This window comes from Acomys russatus, chromosome X, assembly GCF_903995435.1.
Source record: "Acomys russatus chromosome X, mAcoRus1.1, whole genome shotgun sequence".
Lineage (NCBI taxonomy): Eukaryota > Metazoa > Chordata > Mammalia > Rodentia > Muridae > Acomys > Acomys russatus.
The window spans coordinates 26,652,973-26,667,321 of NC_067169.1; the positions used below are offsets into that span (position 1 = coordinate 26,652,973).

The following is a 14,349-nucleotide window of genomic DNA, read 5'->3' on the forward strand; positions in this document are numbered from 1 at the left end:
ACTTCAGCAGCTTAAGAGAAGCTACCCAGGCTCATAAAAATATTTTCCTTGACTTTTCATGTTTGCAAGTTTCAGTCAAATGTCCTTTAGATTTGACATACATTTCCATGACAATAATTACGTGGTGGTACTATTTGTTTAGAATGGGTTTGAGATGAGAGGAAGTGAAACCTCTTTCTGCTATGCAGTTCAGTGTGCAGAAAATTTAGAAACATATGTTGTCTTTCTGAGATGAAAACATGTGAATCTGACATTTTGGAACTTATTTGGGCAACTCCTACTCCCCAAATGACTATTTGCTTGTGACATAATTTAACTGGCTAACTTTTCTTTCTAGTGTACCCTTTTTCTTTCTAATTTCACAGTTAAACGGTGAAATAACTGGATATCTGCGCTACTGAGAGTGATCACTTTAAAATGCAGGAGCTTGGCATATATACTTCTTATCTTGCCCACGCAACTACTATTTTAAAAACTAGATTGAGCTCTAAACTCACAAAGCATAGTTTTAATAAGTTTGGAGGAAAGTGGCTAACAAGACATAAGAACTATATTGAAATCAAATGAAGAAGGTCAAGCTACTGAATTCCATTGTGGCACTTTGTTGGCTACAGTTTTAACTGCATGTATCTAGTGAAATGTCTTGTTTCTTTGTGTTTTGTCAGAACTAGATTTGTCTCTTAAGACTGAGTTCTTTGTTATGCCTGAATGGGTTTAATCTCTCCCATAGTCATTAGATGATCTAGGTTATATATTATTGTTATTGTTGTTTGATTGGTTGAGGCTTTTTGTTGTTGTTTGCCTCAGGGGGTCTCAGGTATCACAGGTTAGCCTTGAACTTTATATAGTGAGGAAGGGTGACGTTGATCAGCTGATCTTCCTAGCTCTACCTCCTGTATGCCAAGGTTACAGGTATGCACTACTGTGCTTTGTTTTCTCCTTTACAAGTGAAATGCTACACTATTGTTATGAAGCAACATGGAAAGTTATTGGTAGCATAACTTTTCAGCTCAGGCTCCAGGGGAAGATGTTCTCAAGGATGTCAGCTTGTTCATGTGAGTCTCACTTCTGCTGCTGGCTTCTTGAGAATAAGACCTGAAATCCTTAGCTGGTCTTTCCATCAGCCAGTTCAGGTTTCCTAGACCAAATGGTCCCATCCTCCTCCATCCACATGTCTCCTGGTTCATCTTCTGAAGCTGCCCCAACACCCAGGAGAGGGACATGCTTACTTTCCTGAAACTTTGTGCCACTCTAGAATGAAAACAATGTGAGATTTTTGTGGTGTTGCTGTTGATTAAAGACAGGAGCTAGCATCTTTGAGCAGTCAATCATAGAATTTTTAGTAGCAAGGTTCCTAGTATCACCCTGACTTGGGTGTGTTCTCTGCTGCCTTGATATATTTGCTTGACTTTGGGCAAGGGTGCCAGCATCATTAAATGTCAGGCTTGCATTTGAACAGTGAGTTTGGAGTGATGTGTGAGCTATAGGCACAGCTTCTGACACAGTGCCCAGCTCACTCAATATTGTGACTACTGACAATGATTCTTGGTAGTTCCAGTGATAGTAAGAATAGAGTATTTTATAAACAATTTTGTCAACAACCTTCATGTTCATTCAATTTGTTGGCATAAACCTTAAAGTTCATATTGCTATAATGCTGTTCTAGTAGGGTGGTTTCCTTCTTACATGCAAACCTTACTGAAAGAAAAAAAACCTGATCCATTACTAGTGAATTTTGAAGCAAGAAGTTGGTACCAGGGATGCATACAATGGTAGTGTGTCTGCCTATCATGTGAAAAAAACTAATTTCAGTCCTCAATACTGCCACCAAGAATAAAAAATAAAAAACAGAATAGAAATAAAAATGAGATGAGTTTATTTAAGTTTAGTAAATATTCAATGGGACTCTTCCACTGTAGAAAAGTACTAGAGTACAAAAAAAAAAATACCACACGTATTAGGTTATAATAAAAATATATCACTGTAGTGTGCTGACAAGATGTAGAAAGACTGGAAGTCTCATAGAGTGCCAGGATAATTTGCTGGCTAAATAGTACAGCCACTCTTGAGCCTGGCTGGTAGTTTCTCATAATGTTAAAAATACATTTTCTGTATGATCCATATGATCTCTAGCTAGGTGTCCTAGTTCACTCACACCTTTAATGCCAGCACTAGGAATATAGAAGGAGGTGGATCTTTGTGCTCTACATAGTAAATTCTAGGTCAATCTGGTCTATATAGTTACATTCCAGATCAGCCAGGGCTGCACAATGAGATGCTGTCTCAAAAACAAACATACAAAAGCCACCCCATATTATCTCTCATGGAAATCTACTGGAGTAAATATAAAATATTTTTCGCGCTGATGTGACAAATTAAAGAGAGAAATGTTTCTTTGGCTCCCAGTCTCCATCATGGCTGGAAAGTCAGAGCAGCAGGAGCTAGAGGTGACTGGTTACCTTGTATCCACAGTGAGGAAGCACAGAGAGATGAATGCAGGTGCTCAGTTCTCCTTTTTACTTAGTTCATTATCTCTCCCTGTGAACCTGTGAAATGGTATCACACAGTTAGTTAGGGTAAATCTTCCCATCCCACTTGTCACTGGGTGATTTGAGATCCTGTCAAGTAGACAATATTAACTCTATCAAAAATGTTGTGACAACTCTTATTAAAATGAACTTCATTTGTTTTCTGTTTTCTAAGATCTAAAATGTTTGGGAAGAGCTGGCTTAAATGAAGGTACTTAATCATCTTCTTTACCCACTCACCATGTTTTTCTTGGAAAGGAGATGCACTACATAGTTGTCTAGGGTACAGAAGAAAGACGTCATTTTGGAGGCAATGGAAAACAAAGGATGAGGAAGAGAAGAAGGAAGGTGTAGTAATGAATGCTTCTCAAGTGGCTGCAGACACATGGCCCAGCTATTAAAAGGATTGGCTTCTCTTGCAGACAAACACAGCATGGTAGCTCACATCATCTACAATTCCAGCTCCAGGGGATCCAACACCCTCTTTTGACATTCACAGGCAACTGTCACACACAGTGGCATACATGCATGCATGCAAAACACTCATACACATAAAATAAACTAAATATATATTTTAAAATATTTATTTATTTATTTTTGTTTTTATGTGAATGAATGCTTTGCCTTCATGTGTGTATGTGCATAAAATATTTTCAGAGGCCAGAAGAGGAGGACATTGGAGATTCTGGAATTGGAGTTATAGATACATGTGAGCTGTCTTGCAGGTATCGGTAACAGAGTCTGTGTTCTTTTTTGAGACAGGTTATCACAGTGTAGTCATGGCTGGCCTGGAACAAACTATTTAGATGAGACTGGCCTTGACCTTATAGAGATCCACTTGCCTCTGTCTCCCCAGAGCTGGGATTAAAGGGATACAGCTACCATGACTAGCAGTAAGATCTCTTAATTGGAAGCCATTTCTTCAGATTAAGTCAAACTAGTGCATAAGTCTGTGAATAAATAAACATAAAATATCTCCAGGGAACCTATTTCAGCAACTTAGCTTGTGAGAAAGGTGCAGAAGATTAAATGGGCGGTATTTAAGTTGGAACTCTAGCTTATTCAACTGATAAGTGGAAGCAGGAACATCAGGAATCCAATGCCAGCCTCAGCTATATAGCAGTTTTCAGGACCAGTAGAGATCCTATCACACACACAAAATGAAAGAAACAAAGCAAAATCAAAATAACCCAAAACACTCCAGTGAGATGGCTCAGTAGGTAAGTATATTTACAACATAGGACTGATGACATAAGTTCGTGACTTGGAGGCCTCATAAAAGGCAGGATGTGGTGGCTCTATATCTGGAGACAGGAGAATTTGCTGGAAGCTCATCCTCAGCATGGTGATATAAACCACAAGAGCCTGTCTCTGAAACAAGGTGGTTGGAGAAAACTGACTCTTGAGGAGATTGTTCTCAGACCTCCACAGTTCAACATGGCAAGAACCTTCCTACTCTCTTCTTCACTTTCTGTTCCCGTCTCTGTCTCTTGTCTCTATCTCTATTTCTTTTCATCTCTTTTTTTCTCTCATGCGCTCCAAATAAATAAATCTGAAAAGAGTCCAACACCCCCCCCAAAATGCCAACTTACAACAACAAATTAGAAGATCACAAAGTGGAATTGTGGATAGCTTTCCAGATGACAGTCATCTAGGAACATTTTATTGTGGAATAATTGATTCTGAGAAAATGGAGAAGTGAGTGGAGATGAGGCTCCAGAGGCAGGCCTTTGGTCAAAGAAAGAGGAGGATGTTGGGGGGAAAAATAATGGGATATGGTCTTACCTGGTATCTTAGTCAGTGCTCTATTGTGGTGAAGAGACACCATGACCATGACTACTCTTATAAGAGAAAGCATCCAGTTGGTGCAGCACAGAGGCAGGCATGGGGCTGGAGAAGGAGCTGAGAGTTCTATATCTAGGTCCTCAGGCAGCAGGAAGGGAGCGCCACTGAACCTACCTTGGACTTTTAAAACCCTTGCCCCAGTGGTACACTTCTTATAACAAGGCCACACCTGCTCCAACAAGGCCACATCTTCCAATCCTTCTCAAGTAGCTTCATTCCCCCATTGGCTAAGCAGTCAAATATATGAGCTTATGGGGGCCTTTCCTATTCAAACTATCAGACCTGGCAAATACTACAGAACTCTTCAATAACTTGTATAACACAAATCGAAGACTCTGCTGACCTTTCTTCATTCATCTATTACTTTTAATTGAAAAGATCACTATTCTCTTGACCCAAGAACCCAATAGTAAGCAAAACATAGAGCCAGCTTTACAGAGATGATATTTTCAGGGCTAAGTGAGAAATTTGGCTTTGGAAATTTTAGAGTGTAAATGGCCTCTGAAACATCCATGTTAACAGCCTCTGGTAGATGGCAGCTGTGAAGCGTGGCAGTCTGTGCTGAAAATACAGATTAAGAGACACTGGCTCAGGGATAGAAATATAAGCCTTAGAAGTTGATTATATAAGTTAATCATCTTGTCTCCAAAAAATGATTTGTCAACTGTGTCAACTGTGAGAGGAGAGATGGATCAAGTTTATGTCATACTGTCAAGGATGCTCATCTATGCACCTTCTTTTTTCTTAAAGATCCATTTGTTTATATTCTCTCTCTCTCTCTCTCTCTCTCTCTCTCTCTCTCTCTCATCCTCGCTCCCTCCTCTCCTCTCTCCACTCTCTCCTCTCTCTCTCCTCCTCTCCCTCCTCTCTCTCTCTTTCTGTGTGTGTGTGTGTGTGTGTGTGTGTGTGTGTATTTATGTGAGCCTATCTGAGTTTATGTGCACCATGTATATTCAGGTGCCACGGAAGTCAGAAGAGACTATTGAATCCCCTGGACTGCAGTTACATGTGCTTGTGAGCCTGATGTGGGTGCTGATGACCAGACCCAGGTCCTCTGCAAAAGAAGTAAGCCTTCTTAATCTCTGAGACATTTCTCCAGACTCTCCTCCTTTAGGAAAATGATATCCTAGTAATGAACATCTTTATTTTTTTTTTAGCAGAGACTGTCTCAAGTCATCAGATGTCTCTGACATGCAGACTGCTTACTAAGCTCTAGGGCAAGTGGGAAATACATGGTAGACTGGGCCCCTATTCTAAACAAATTAACATAATCTACAAGGGAAATACCAGTTCTTAATGCTTTATGAATTCCTGTGGTGCTTAAAAATAACCAACATGAAACTATCAGAAATTCTAGGCTTTTTCAAAAACACCACCTCAGCATGCTTGCACAGGTGGTGCTGTAAAGCAATCGACAAGGATACTAGCCAAAGGAGCATGTTATGAACCAGTTTTGGGTGATGTAAATCCACAACTTCCAGTGACATACACGAAGGTATTGCATTTGACTTTGAACAATATTGATGAACCTATGGTGTTTTGAAGATTTTTTTCAATGGAAGAATTTTGAACAGCGGTGTTGTTAGAGATATGTTGCTGTTAATTTAAAAGTATGGCCTAAATAATATTATTAGACTGTAGTTATTATGGTGGTATGATCTCACCTGCTTTTACAATCAATAAAGACACAGACACCTGATGTATTTTAGCATAGCCTATTTTCACCAGGGGCAAGGCAGACATTACCTCCTAAGCTTTCTTCATTTATATCCCAGCCACCATCCCATGCCATCTGCTTCTAATGATTTATATTTGCTTTAAATCCCATCCATAATCCCCAAATACTTGCTAAGGTTGGTCTTTTGGGCCATTTCTTTCATGTGAGACTTTAGGGTTCCTCCTCTGGGCCCACATAACTCTTTCTTGTCCCACGGTGATTCTCTTCCTTCCTTCTCCTCTGTTCTTTCTGCCTCTCCTTCCCAAGAATCTCTCTGCTCAAAGTACTCTGCCTTTTCCTTCTGCCTCGCCCAGGGTGTAGGCTTTTTATTTCTTCAACCAGGGAGGCAATGTTCAGGGCAACAACTAGATATTTTTGAGCCAGTAATTAGCACCAAATACAGAGCATCAGACCAATCTTCAAAAGAGGTGTTGTGACTCAAATAAATATCATTTTTCATTAATTAAATTTGTTCTTTGACCATGTCATACAGGTATATGATGCATCCTAATTACTCTTATACCCACTCTCTCTTATTTCCCTACTACCCCTATCAATCTTCTCTTATTCCTATAAATCCATTTTCCACATTCGTGAGATTTTTTTTTCTGTTTTGTGACCCGTTGAATTCCACTAGGGATGTTTGTGTGACCGTGGGTTTAGAAATATTCCATGGAGACTGGTGGGCTCATCAGTGAGTCCACATCTGAAGACAATGACTCCCCCTTCTCCCAGAAATCAACCAGCAGGAAGGGATAGGGCCCTATGAGCTCCTCTCCCATCCATGACTGATGGTTCTCAGGGTCAGTGTTGTGGGTACCCACTGCAGGTAACCCTAGCAGAGCTGTCTCTGCTTTGCTATGAGCCAACTAACTGTGGCCCTCACCAACGTATTTTGCAAACAATCTGATTTATGAATTTCTTCATTCTGTAACTAATCAAATCTCATGTAACTATTTCCATGGAGGGACACGGTATGTGGCGAAACCTGAATCTATGTTCTCAGTCATTCTCACTCATATTTGTTTCCAGAATAAACTATTTGAGATATGATCTATATTTTGCATTGACAGTGTTTGCGTTTATAGCAATATTTAAGTTATGAATTAGGCACAGTAAGAGATTAACAAAATTAGTCCCTTTGTATAAGACAAGGGGTTATAGCTATCTCTACTGTTTTGAAGGCTTCTTTATTACACTCAGTTTCATTGGTTAGCAATACATTAGACTCTGGTGTTAAAGGGGAAGAGGGACTTTTTTCTCCTTATTCTCAGCTTCGCACTGCATAGGAATTCTATTCTTCAGATAAATCTCTATCAGTTCTTCACTAGAAAATATTCATTCAACAATATTCATATAATAAATTGCCTTTGAATTGGAGGTTTTAAGAGATAGTTGAGGTACTCTTTGAAGTTTACTTATAATAGACATTTAAAAACCTTTATTGCCTTTTATTCTAAAATTAATTCATACTTGTAAAAATTCAAAAAATGTTGTAATAATGAAAGGAGAAAGTGAAATCCATATAATTGAGAAGTTAAGTATAGAATAAAGATCAAGGGTATCTTTTGTATAGATGGCTTGGCAGTGAGACACCAATTTCACATTTTTGTGAGGCCCTTTTGACAAGGGACATAACTCAGAATTGCTAAGTAGCTGAAACTGGAAAGAGAGACCATGGATACAAGAATCTCAAAAGATACTTGTACATGAATATTCTTAGCAGCATTATTCAAAGCAGCCAGAGAGTGAGAGCAATCCAAGTGTCCATCATCAGGTAGATGGGGAAACGTAATAACATATATATACACGTATATACATGTATATGTGTGTCACACACACACACACACACACACTGGATCAACCTTGTGGGCATTAAGCTAAGTGAAAGAAGTCAATCACAAGAAACCAACTGCTGTATGATTCTACTTACATGAGGTATTTAATGTAGTCAGTTTAATAGAAGAGAAAAAATTGTGTTTGCCAGGGGCTATGGGAAGGAAAGGGGGACGTTACTCATTGTAATTTTCATTTCAATGTAACATTTCAGTTTTGATTAATGTAAGTGTTATGAGATCAGTTGCACAACAATGTGACTAAACCTAACTTCTAACTATAAAAATGGCTAAGTCCTATTTTGTGTTATATATTATAATATATGATATATATTATATATAATATATATGATCACAATATACATACTTTTAAAATGTCTTCATTTATCTTTATTTTATCTGTGTGTTTTTCTTGCATGTGTGTATATGCACTATATGTGTTCCTGCTGTCCTGGGGTGGGGCAGAAAAGGGCATCAGATCTCCTGAATTTATTATTTATTTTATACCATATACATTTATATTATTACACATGAATAAAATAAACTACATACAGCAGGAAGTACCCTGAGACAATCAGGAGTTATATAAATGTTACATTCATAGTGATTTGGCTATTTGTATTTGGCAAACTTGAAGTAAACCTCTTTCCTATCTTGTTGGGTCTAAATTTCTGAATGAAAATCAATATCTATCATATCTCATCTCTATTAACTTAAAACATCTATGTTGATCTAAAACATTTTAGCAATGCAAATTTTTAAGGAAAAACTTGTCCCTTTTATTTTTTATTTCATGTTTTGCCTGCATTTATTTCTGAGCACCATGTACATGTCATGCCCATAGAGGCCAGAAGAGGGCATTAGAATCCTTGTGACTGGACTTACAGATGGTTGTGAGCTGCCAGGCAGGTGCTAGGTGTGGAAGCCTGGGTCCTCTGCAAGAGCCTTCAGTGTTCTTAACCTCTGAGCCATCTCTCCAGACCCCTAACTATGAATTCATATCTGCTTAAGCATTGTTTTCTTTTTCTGGTGGAAAGGGAGCATCACTTCAGTACCACTTCAGTTTCTCAAAGAACCATGTAATCTCTCTTCCCTGGCCCCATAAGAATAGGCTTAGAGGCACTGCCTGATAGATTGCTTCTATTCAATAGATCGTAATAAGTTAAATGTGCATATAGACCTTATTAAATTAAATGCACATAAAAGCTATTATTTCCAAGGCTTGAGCTGAATGTATACCCAAATAAAGAAAAATCTTATTAGGGCTCATTAATGCTATCTATTATCCCATCTGTATTTTCAGAAACTGTTATTATTTCATTGGAAAATCCTTTCAAAGCAAGGCAGTGTTTGGAGATGCCCATGTTAGACTATGCCTTAATTCTGTAGGGCTGCGCATACCCCAGAGTAATGCTATCTGTTAGTTTCTTAGCTTTCCTCACATGTACCAAGAAGCTGTAATTGATACTTCAAACTCTGCCTGCTACTGCTACTCCTCAGTATTCCATGACATGGACCCCAGCTTTCAGAAGAATTTTAAGGTAGTTGTCTTATTTACTGCTCTATTGCTAGGAAGAGACACCATGACTACAGCAACTTCTAAGAAAGAAAGTACTTATTTGGGGCCTTGCTCATGCTTTCAGAGACTTAGCCTATTATCATCAAGGCAGCAGGCATGGCAGGCATGGTGCTGGAGAAGCTGATAGAAGCAACATCCGGATCTCCAAGCAGAGAGAGTGTGGGCCTGGCATTGGCATTTAAAAGCTCAAAGCCCACCCTCAGTGGCATACTTCCTCCAACAAGGCCACATCTACTCCAGCAAGGTCACACCTCCTAATCTTTCGAATTCTTTCAAACAGTGCCACTCTCTGGTGACTAAGCATTCAAATATATGAGACTTTGGAGGGCATTCTTACTCAAACCACCATAGTAGGGATTGAGGAAGTTGCTGGTGTTTTAATAAATATATTTCAGGGGCTGGAGAGATGGCTCAGGGGTTAAGAGCACTTGCTACACTTGTAGAGTGTTCACTGCTAGAAAGGTGGTTGGAACCTGGGAGAATGGAGCTCCAGAATGATGTAGATTAAAGTCTCATGCAGCAACCAACTTTATTCAGAGCATGGGACAATTTATACCCTGAAGGTTAAGAAAGGTCACCTGGGTAAAGTTATCATGAGTTCAAGATGGGCAAAAAGCATGTTTTTTTTTTCCATAGAGACATATAAACAAATAACAGTAGTCAGTTTTAATATATAATTTAAGTTTAACTCACTCCTATTCACTACATCTGGGAGGGGCACAGAAGCACATTCTGAGAACAATTCTGTGCTTTTGAAGAAACCGAGGTCACAAGACTCTTGTCTTATTTTCTTGGGAGTTTTCTCATAAGCTCTCTGAATTTTATTCACATGACTTCGTTTTTGATCCATGTTCTGAGTAGCATACTAGTGCTTGGGTTTCAGCACCTATTTTGGTGCTGCTCATATTTGCACATGCATACACACACACACACACACACACACACACACACACACACACACACAAGTAAAACCTTTAAAAATCAATAGATTTCCATGGGAGATAAATAGGAAATGAATGGAATTTTGGAGAGGAGATTGACATCCATATAGACAGATCTTTTTCTCATGTTTTAAAGCCCAGACAAATAGCAAAGTAAATCTATATGGCAAGAAGTCTTTCCCTCAACAATTTGATAACATCTCGGGTCACTTGTTTGACTCCTAGCCTGTTTTCTGCTAAAGAGTGGCATCTTGTGTTAGAGATAATTGCTGATAGGGCTGAAATTAGTGCATTTGAAATTTTTTATTTTTAATATACTTATTGTGGAGTAACATCTTTTCTTCCCCACTTTGGAGTTCAAAGACCTAGTGCAAGAAATATGTACACACACACACACACACACACACACACACACACACACACACACACTGTAGGTATCACAGTAATAAAGTAAATTAAATTTTTGGAGACAGAGTTTCTTGGGACCCAGGCGGGCCTCAAACTCACTATGTAGTGATCTATAGATGACTTTGAATTTCTGATCTTCTTGTCTTCACCCTCCTAGTGCTGGGGTTACACTCATGGGCCAGCATTCCTGGCTTATGGAGTTCTGAGCCTCAACTCAGGGCTTCCTGTGTGCTAGGCAAGCACTCTCCTAACTGAGCTATATCCTATGCACTGATTTTTCATTGAGCTATATTTCATGCTCCGTTTTTCTCCTTTATTGGATCACTTTGCTTTTATCTGGTAATTACATTTAGTACGAACCCTGCTTCCCAAGCTAGGACTTTATGCCAACTGTTACCTTTTCCAGGAGTGTTCCCTCACTCAGTATCTGCTGTAATGTCTTTTTCTAGGAGGGACCATTCTCAATCACATTTCATAAGTACCTGGTGTGTTTACTGTACTTTGGAAGCAGCTGTATCCCTTCAGCCTTTTAATCACCCAATGAGACAGGAGTTCATGCCTTTGAGATATAAAGGCAAGGGTCCTTGGTAAACTATAAGCTAGTCATATAGCCAGAGAACAAAGAATGTATTGAGTAGAGGAATAACCTTAAAAATGAGTAAGACATGTTAAGAGAAAGGGCCTGCAGAGGGCTGGGTACAGCATGTGATTACTACCCCACATGGGACAAGCAAATAGAGATTGCCTCAATCACATGCTTGGCTGAGGGGCATGTACACACTGTGTTTAGGACCCTCGTTGCTCTGTCCTGGAATATGCTTGAAGAATATATAGTCTCAATAAAGATGACTTCAGTCCCTATCTAGTTCCCATGGTAAATTCTTTAGGCCCCCTGTGAAGCTTCCCGTTTGTGAGTCCTTCTCACCTTTTTTCACCTTTTTCCTTAATAAAATCTATTTTCATTTGCTTATTCCTTGTCTGTGTTCCTTACTCTTCATCAGGAGGCAAAAAAAATCTAGGAACCACTAGATTGACATGGCTTTGGTGACTGTTGATCCTCAGGTATGCTGGTTAAGCTCACAGGCGCCTAGGAAGTCCCTATTGTTCTCAAAAGGCTCACACAGCATCAGTGGTGTTATGCATATATTTGTTCTCCCCAGGACCTATCCTTTTTACTCAAAATTGATGTTGTTGTAGCTTCATTGCTAAATGAATAAATAAAAGGATGTTTGAAAGCAGATTTAGCTATAAGAAATTAGAGGAGGCTGGAAAGTCCTATACTTCTGTCTGACTTTCTGTACCCAGGGTGTCCTTTGAGAAAATATAGTTCAAACATGGTTTCTAAGTACATAGTTTCCTTTTTACGACATGCTTCTAGAGAATGCCATACAACAAGTCTAATTTTGTTTATATTTTGTATCTCATTCTTGACCATTGAGACATTTTATTGAGATACTATTGGAAATAGTTCATTTGGAAATTTACTATTACCAAGAACAATCAGTAAATAGACAATATTTTACAAATGAAGCACACTAAAGCTGAGTTGTAGGTGAGAAGGATGAATATGACCACTGCCTATGTGAAATTCTTCACATTTATCTCCAAATTCTATTATATGTATATGTGTATATATATATATATTCAAGGTCCTACTTTGTCACCATTTGCTTTGATACTTCACGAATGTTAACTGTATTATTTCTGAAATTTTATTTTTCATTGCATACATTTCACAGTATCTTTCCATTCCCACAAGTATTGACTTAGTATACTTAACATGTGCCTCAGTAAATATGAATTTTAAAGGTCTCTCTATAAAGCACCATGACACACTTTAGAATATATTTGCTAGTAGAGTTGTTTCAGTTTTGCAAAGAAAATATGAACACCATTACTCAACCAAAGCATGCTTCTTTTTACAACTCCACAAATCTATATTTAATTTGTATGTGCTTCATTGAAATATTCGCTAATAATACCAGCAAACCTGACTTCCCTCATTCCTCCTATCTTTTCCTCTAGGTATCAAGAGAATTTCCTTGTTGATGCCAAATTATTTTGAAGCTCAAATATATGTTTAGTGCATTAGAATGAATGGATGGGTTTGTGTTGTCTGATTATTTTATTTGTATCAAACTAACATTTCAAAATACACTGCAAATTTCTTGAAGTTATGCCCCCATTTTTTCATGTTCCCACTAGCCTTAAGTAAATTTTTATTCAATTAAACTGAGTATAAAAGAGAGTTTCTCAATATAGATTTCCATAGCTATAAAAATTAGTTCTCCAGTTGATAGATGCATATAAATTTAATTAATTAATTATTTTTATTTTATGATTATGGGTGTTCTGCCTACATGTATGGTATATATTTATAGCAAACACATGCAATGCCTTCCGTGGACAGAAGAGGGCACTGGAACCCCTGGGACTGTGGCTTCAGATGGTTTTGAACTGCTAAGTGGGTGCTAAAATCAAACGCAGTCCTCTGGAAAACGCAGTCAGCGTTACTATCTGCTGGTCCATCTCTCTGACCCTCAGAAATATATTTTTAATTAGTCCTCTAAGTATTTTGGCCTTAATATGTTCTATTATGTTTTATATTTTTATTAGCATGTATTGTACATAATATTGGGCTTCATTGTGACATTTTTATACACTTATATAGTTTGATCATCACACTTCCCCATTATGTGCATACCAGCTGTCAATTACTGTGTTAAAAAGTACCCCTAGACACCATAACTTAAAGCAGTGATTTATTATTACTTACAGTTCTAAGGATCTGATTCAGCACAATGATTCATCTACTCGACAGGATCCCAGCTAAATTCTTGTGTATGGCTCCAAAGCCAGGTGATCCTCTGGGTTGCAGTGTCTGCGATGGCTGTGCTGACATATCTGGCACCTTAGCTTCAGTGTCTGGCAGAAAGGGGGCCTGCTGGGCCACTCTTTATTCCTTTAAGTAGTCTAGGGTAGCTGAGACCCAAGAAGGAAAAAAATTCCAGAAGGCTGCCAGGCTTCTTAAGTATTAGGCCTGGAAGCGATACAGCTGAATGTCTGCCACAGCTTCCTGATCCAAACTAGCCATAGGACAAGTCAAGGGGCTGTGCCCTCTCCACTGGAGAAACTATACAGCTTCACATTGCACAAGGACATTGGAGTGGAAGGATTGGCAGCCATTTTCTTGTCAGATAATCTATCACAACATGGTAGCATGAAGAGAATGTGAAAGGATTTGGGTGGATTGAAAAACTTGCTTCAGAGAAAACAGAAACTTAGGGATGTGAAATGACTTGCTCAGTATACCAAAGCTTGTTTCCTAAACTATCAGTCTACACAGTTCCCAGATCAGCAAGATCCACACTACTGTCAGCTCATTTACAAGACTCCTGAATCAGAATCTGCCCTCCTCGACATCCCCAGGGACTCAGAGTGCGCATTAAAGTGTGGTGGAAACTCTATTCTTGTTTTGCTTCCAAAACTATGGGAG

At 38.7% G+C, this 14,349-nt stretch overlaps 1 protein-coding gene across 4 annotated transcripts in view; it reads left to right on the forward strand.

The window, feature by feature from the left end:
- Positions 1–14,349, forward strand: part of Frmpd4 (FERM and PDZ domain containing 4) — a 922,813-nt gene that overhangs the window by 1,069 nt on the left and 907,395 nt on the right. The window lies entirely within an intron of this gene.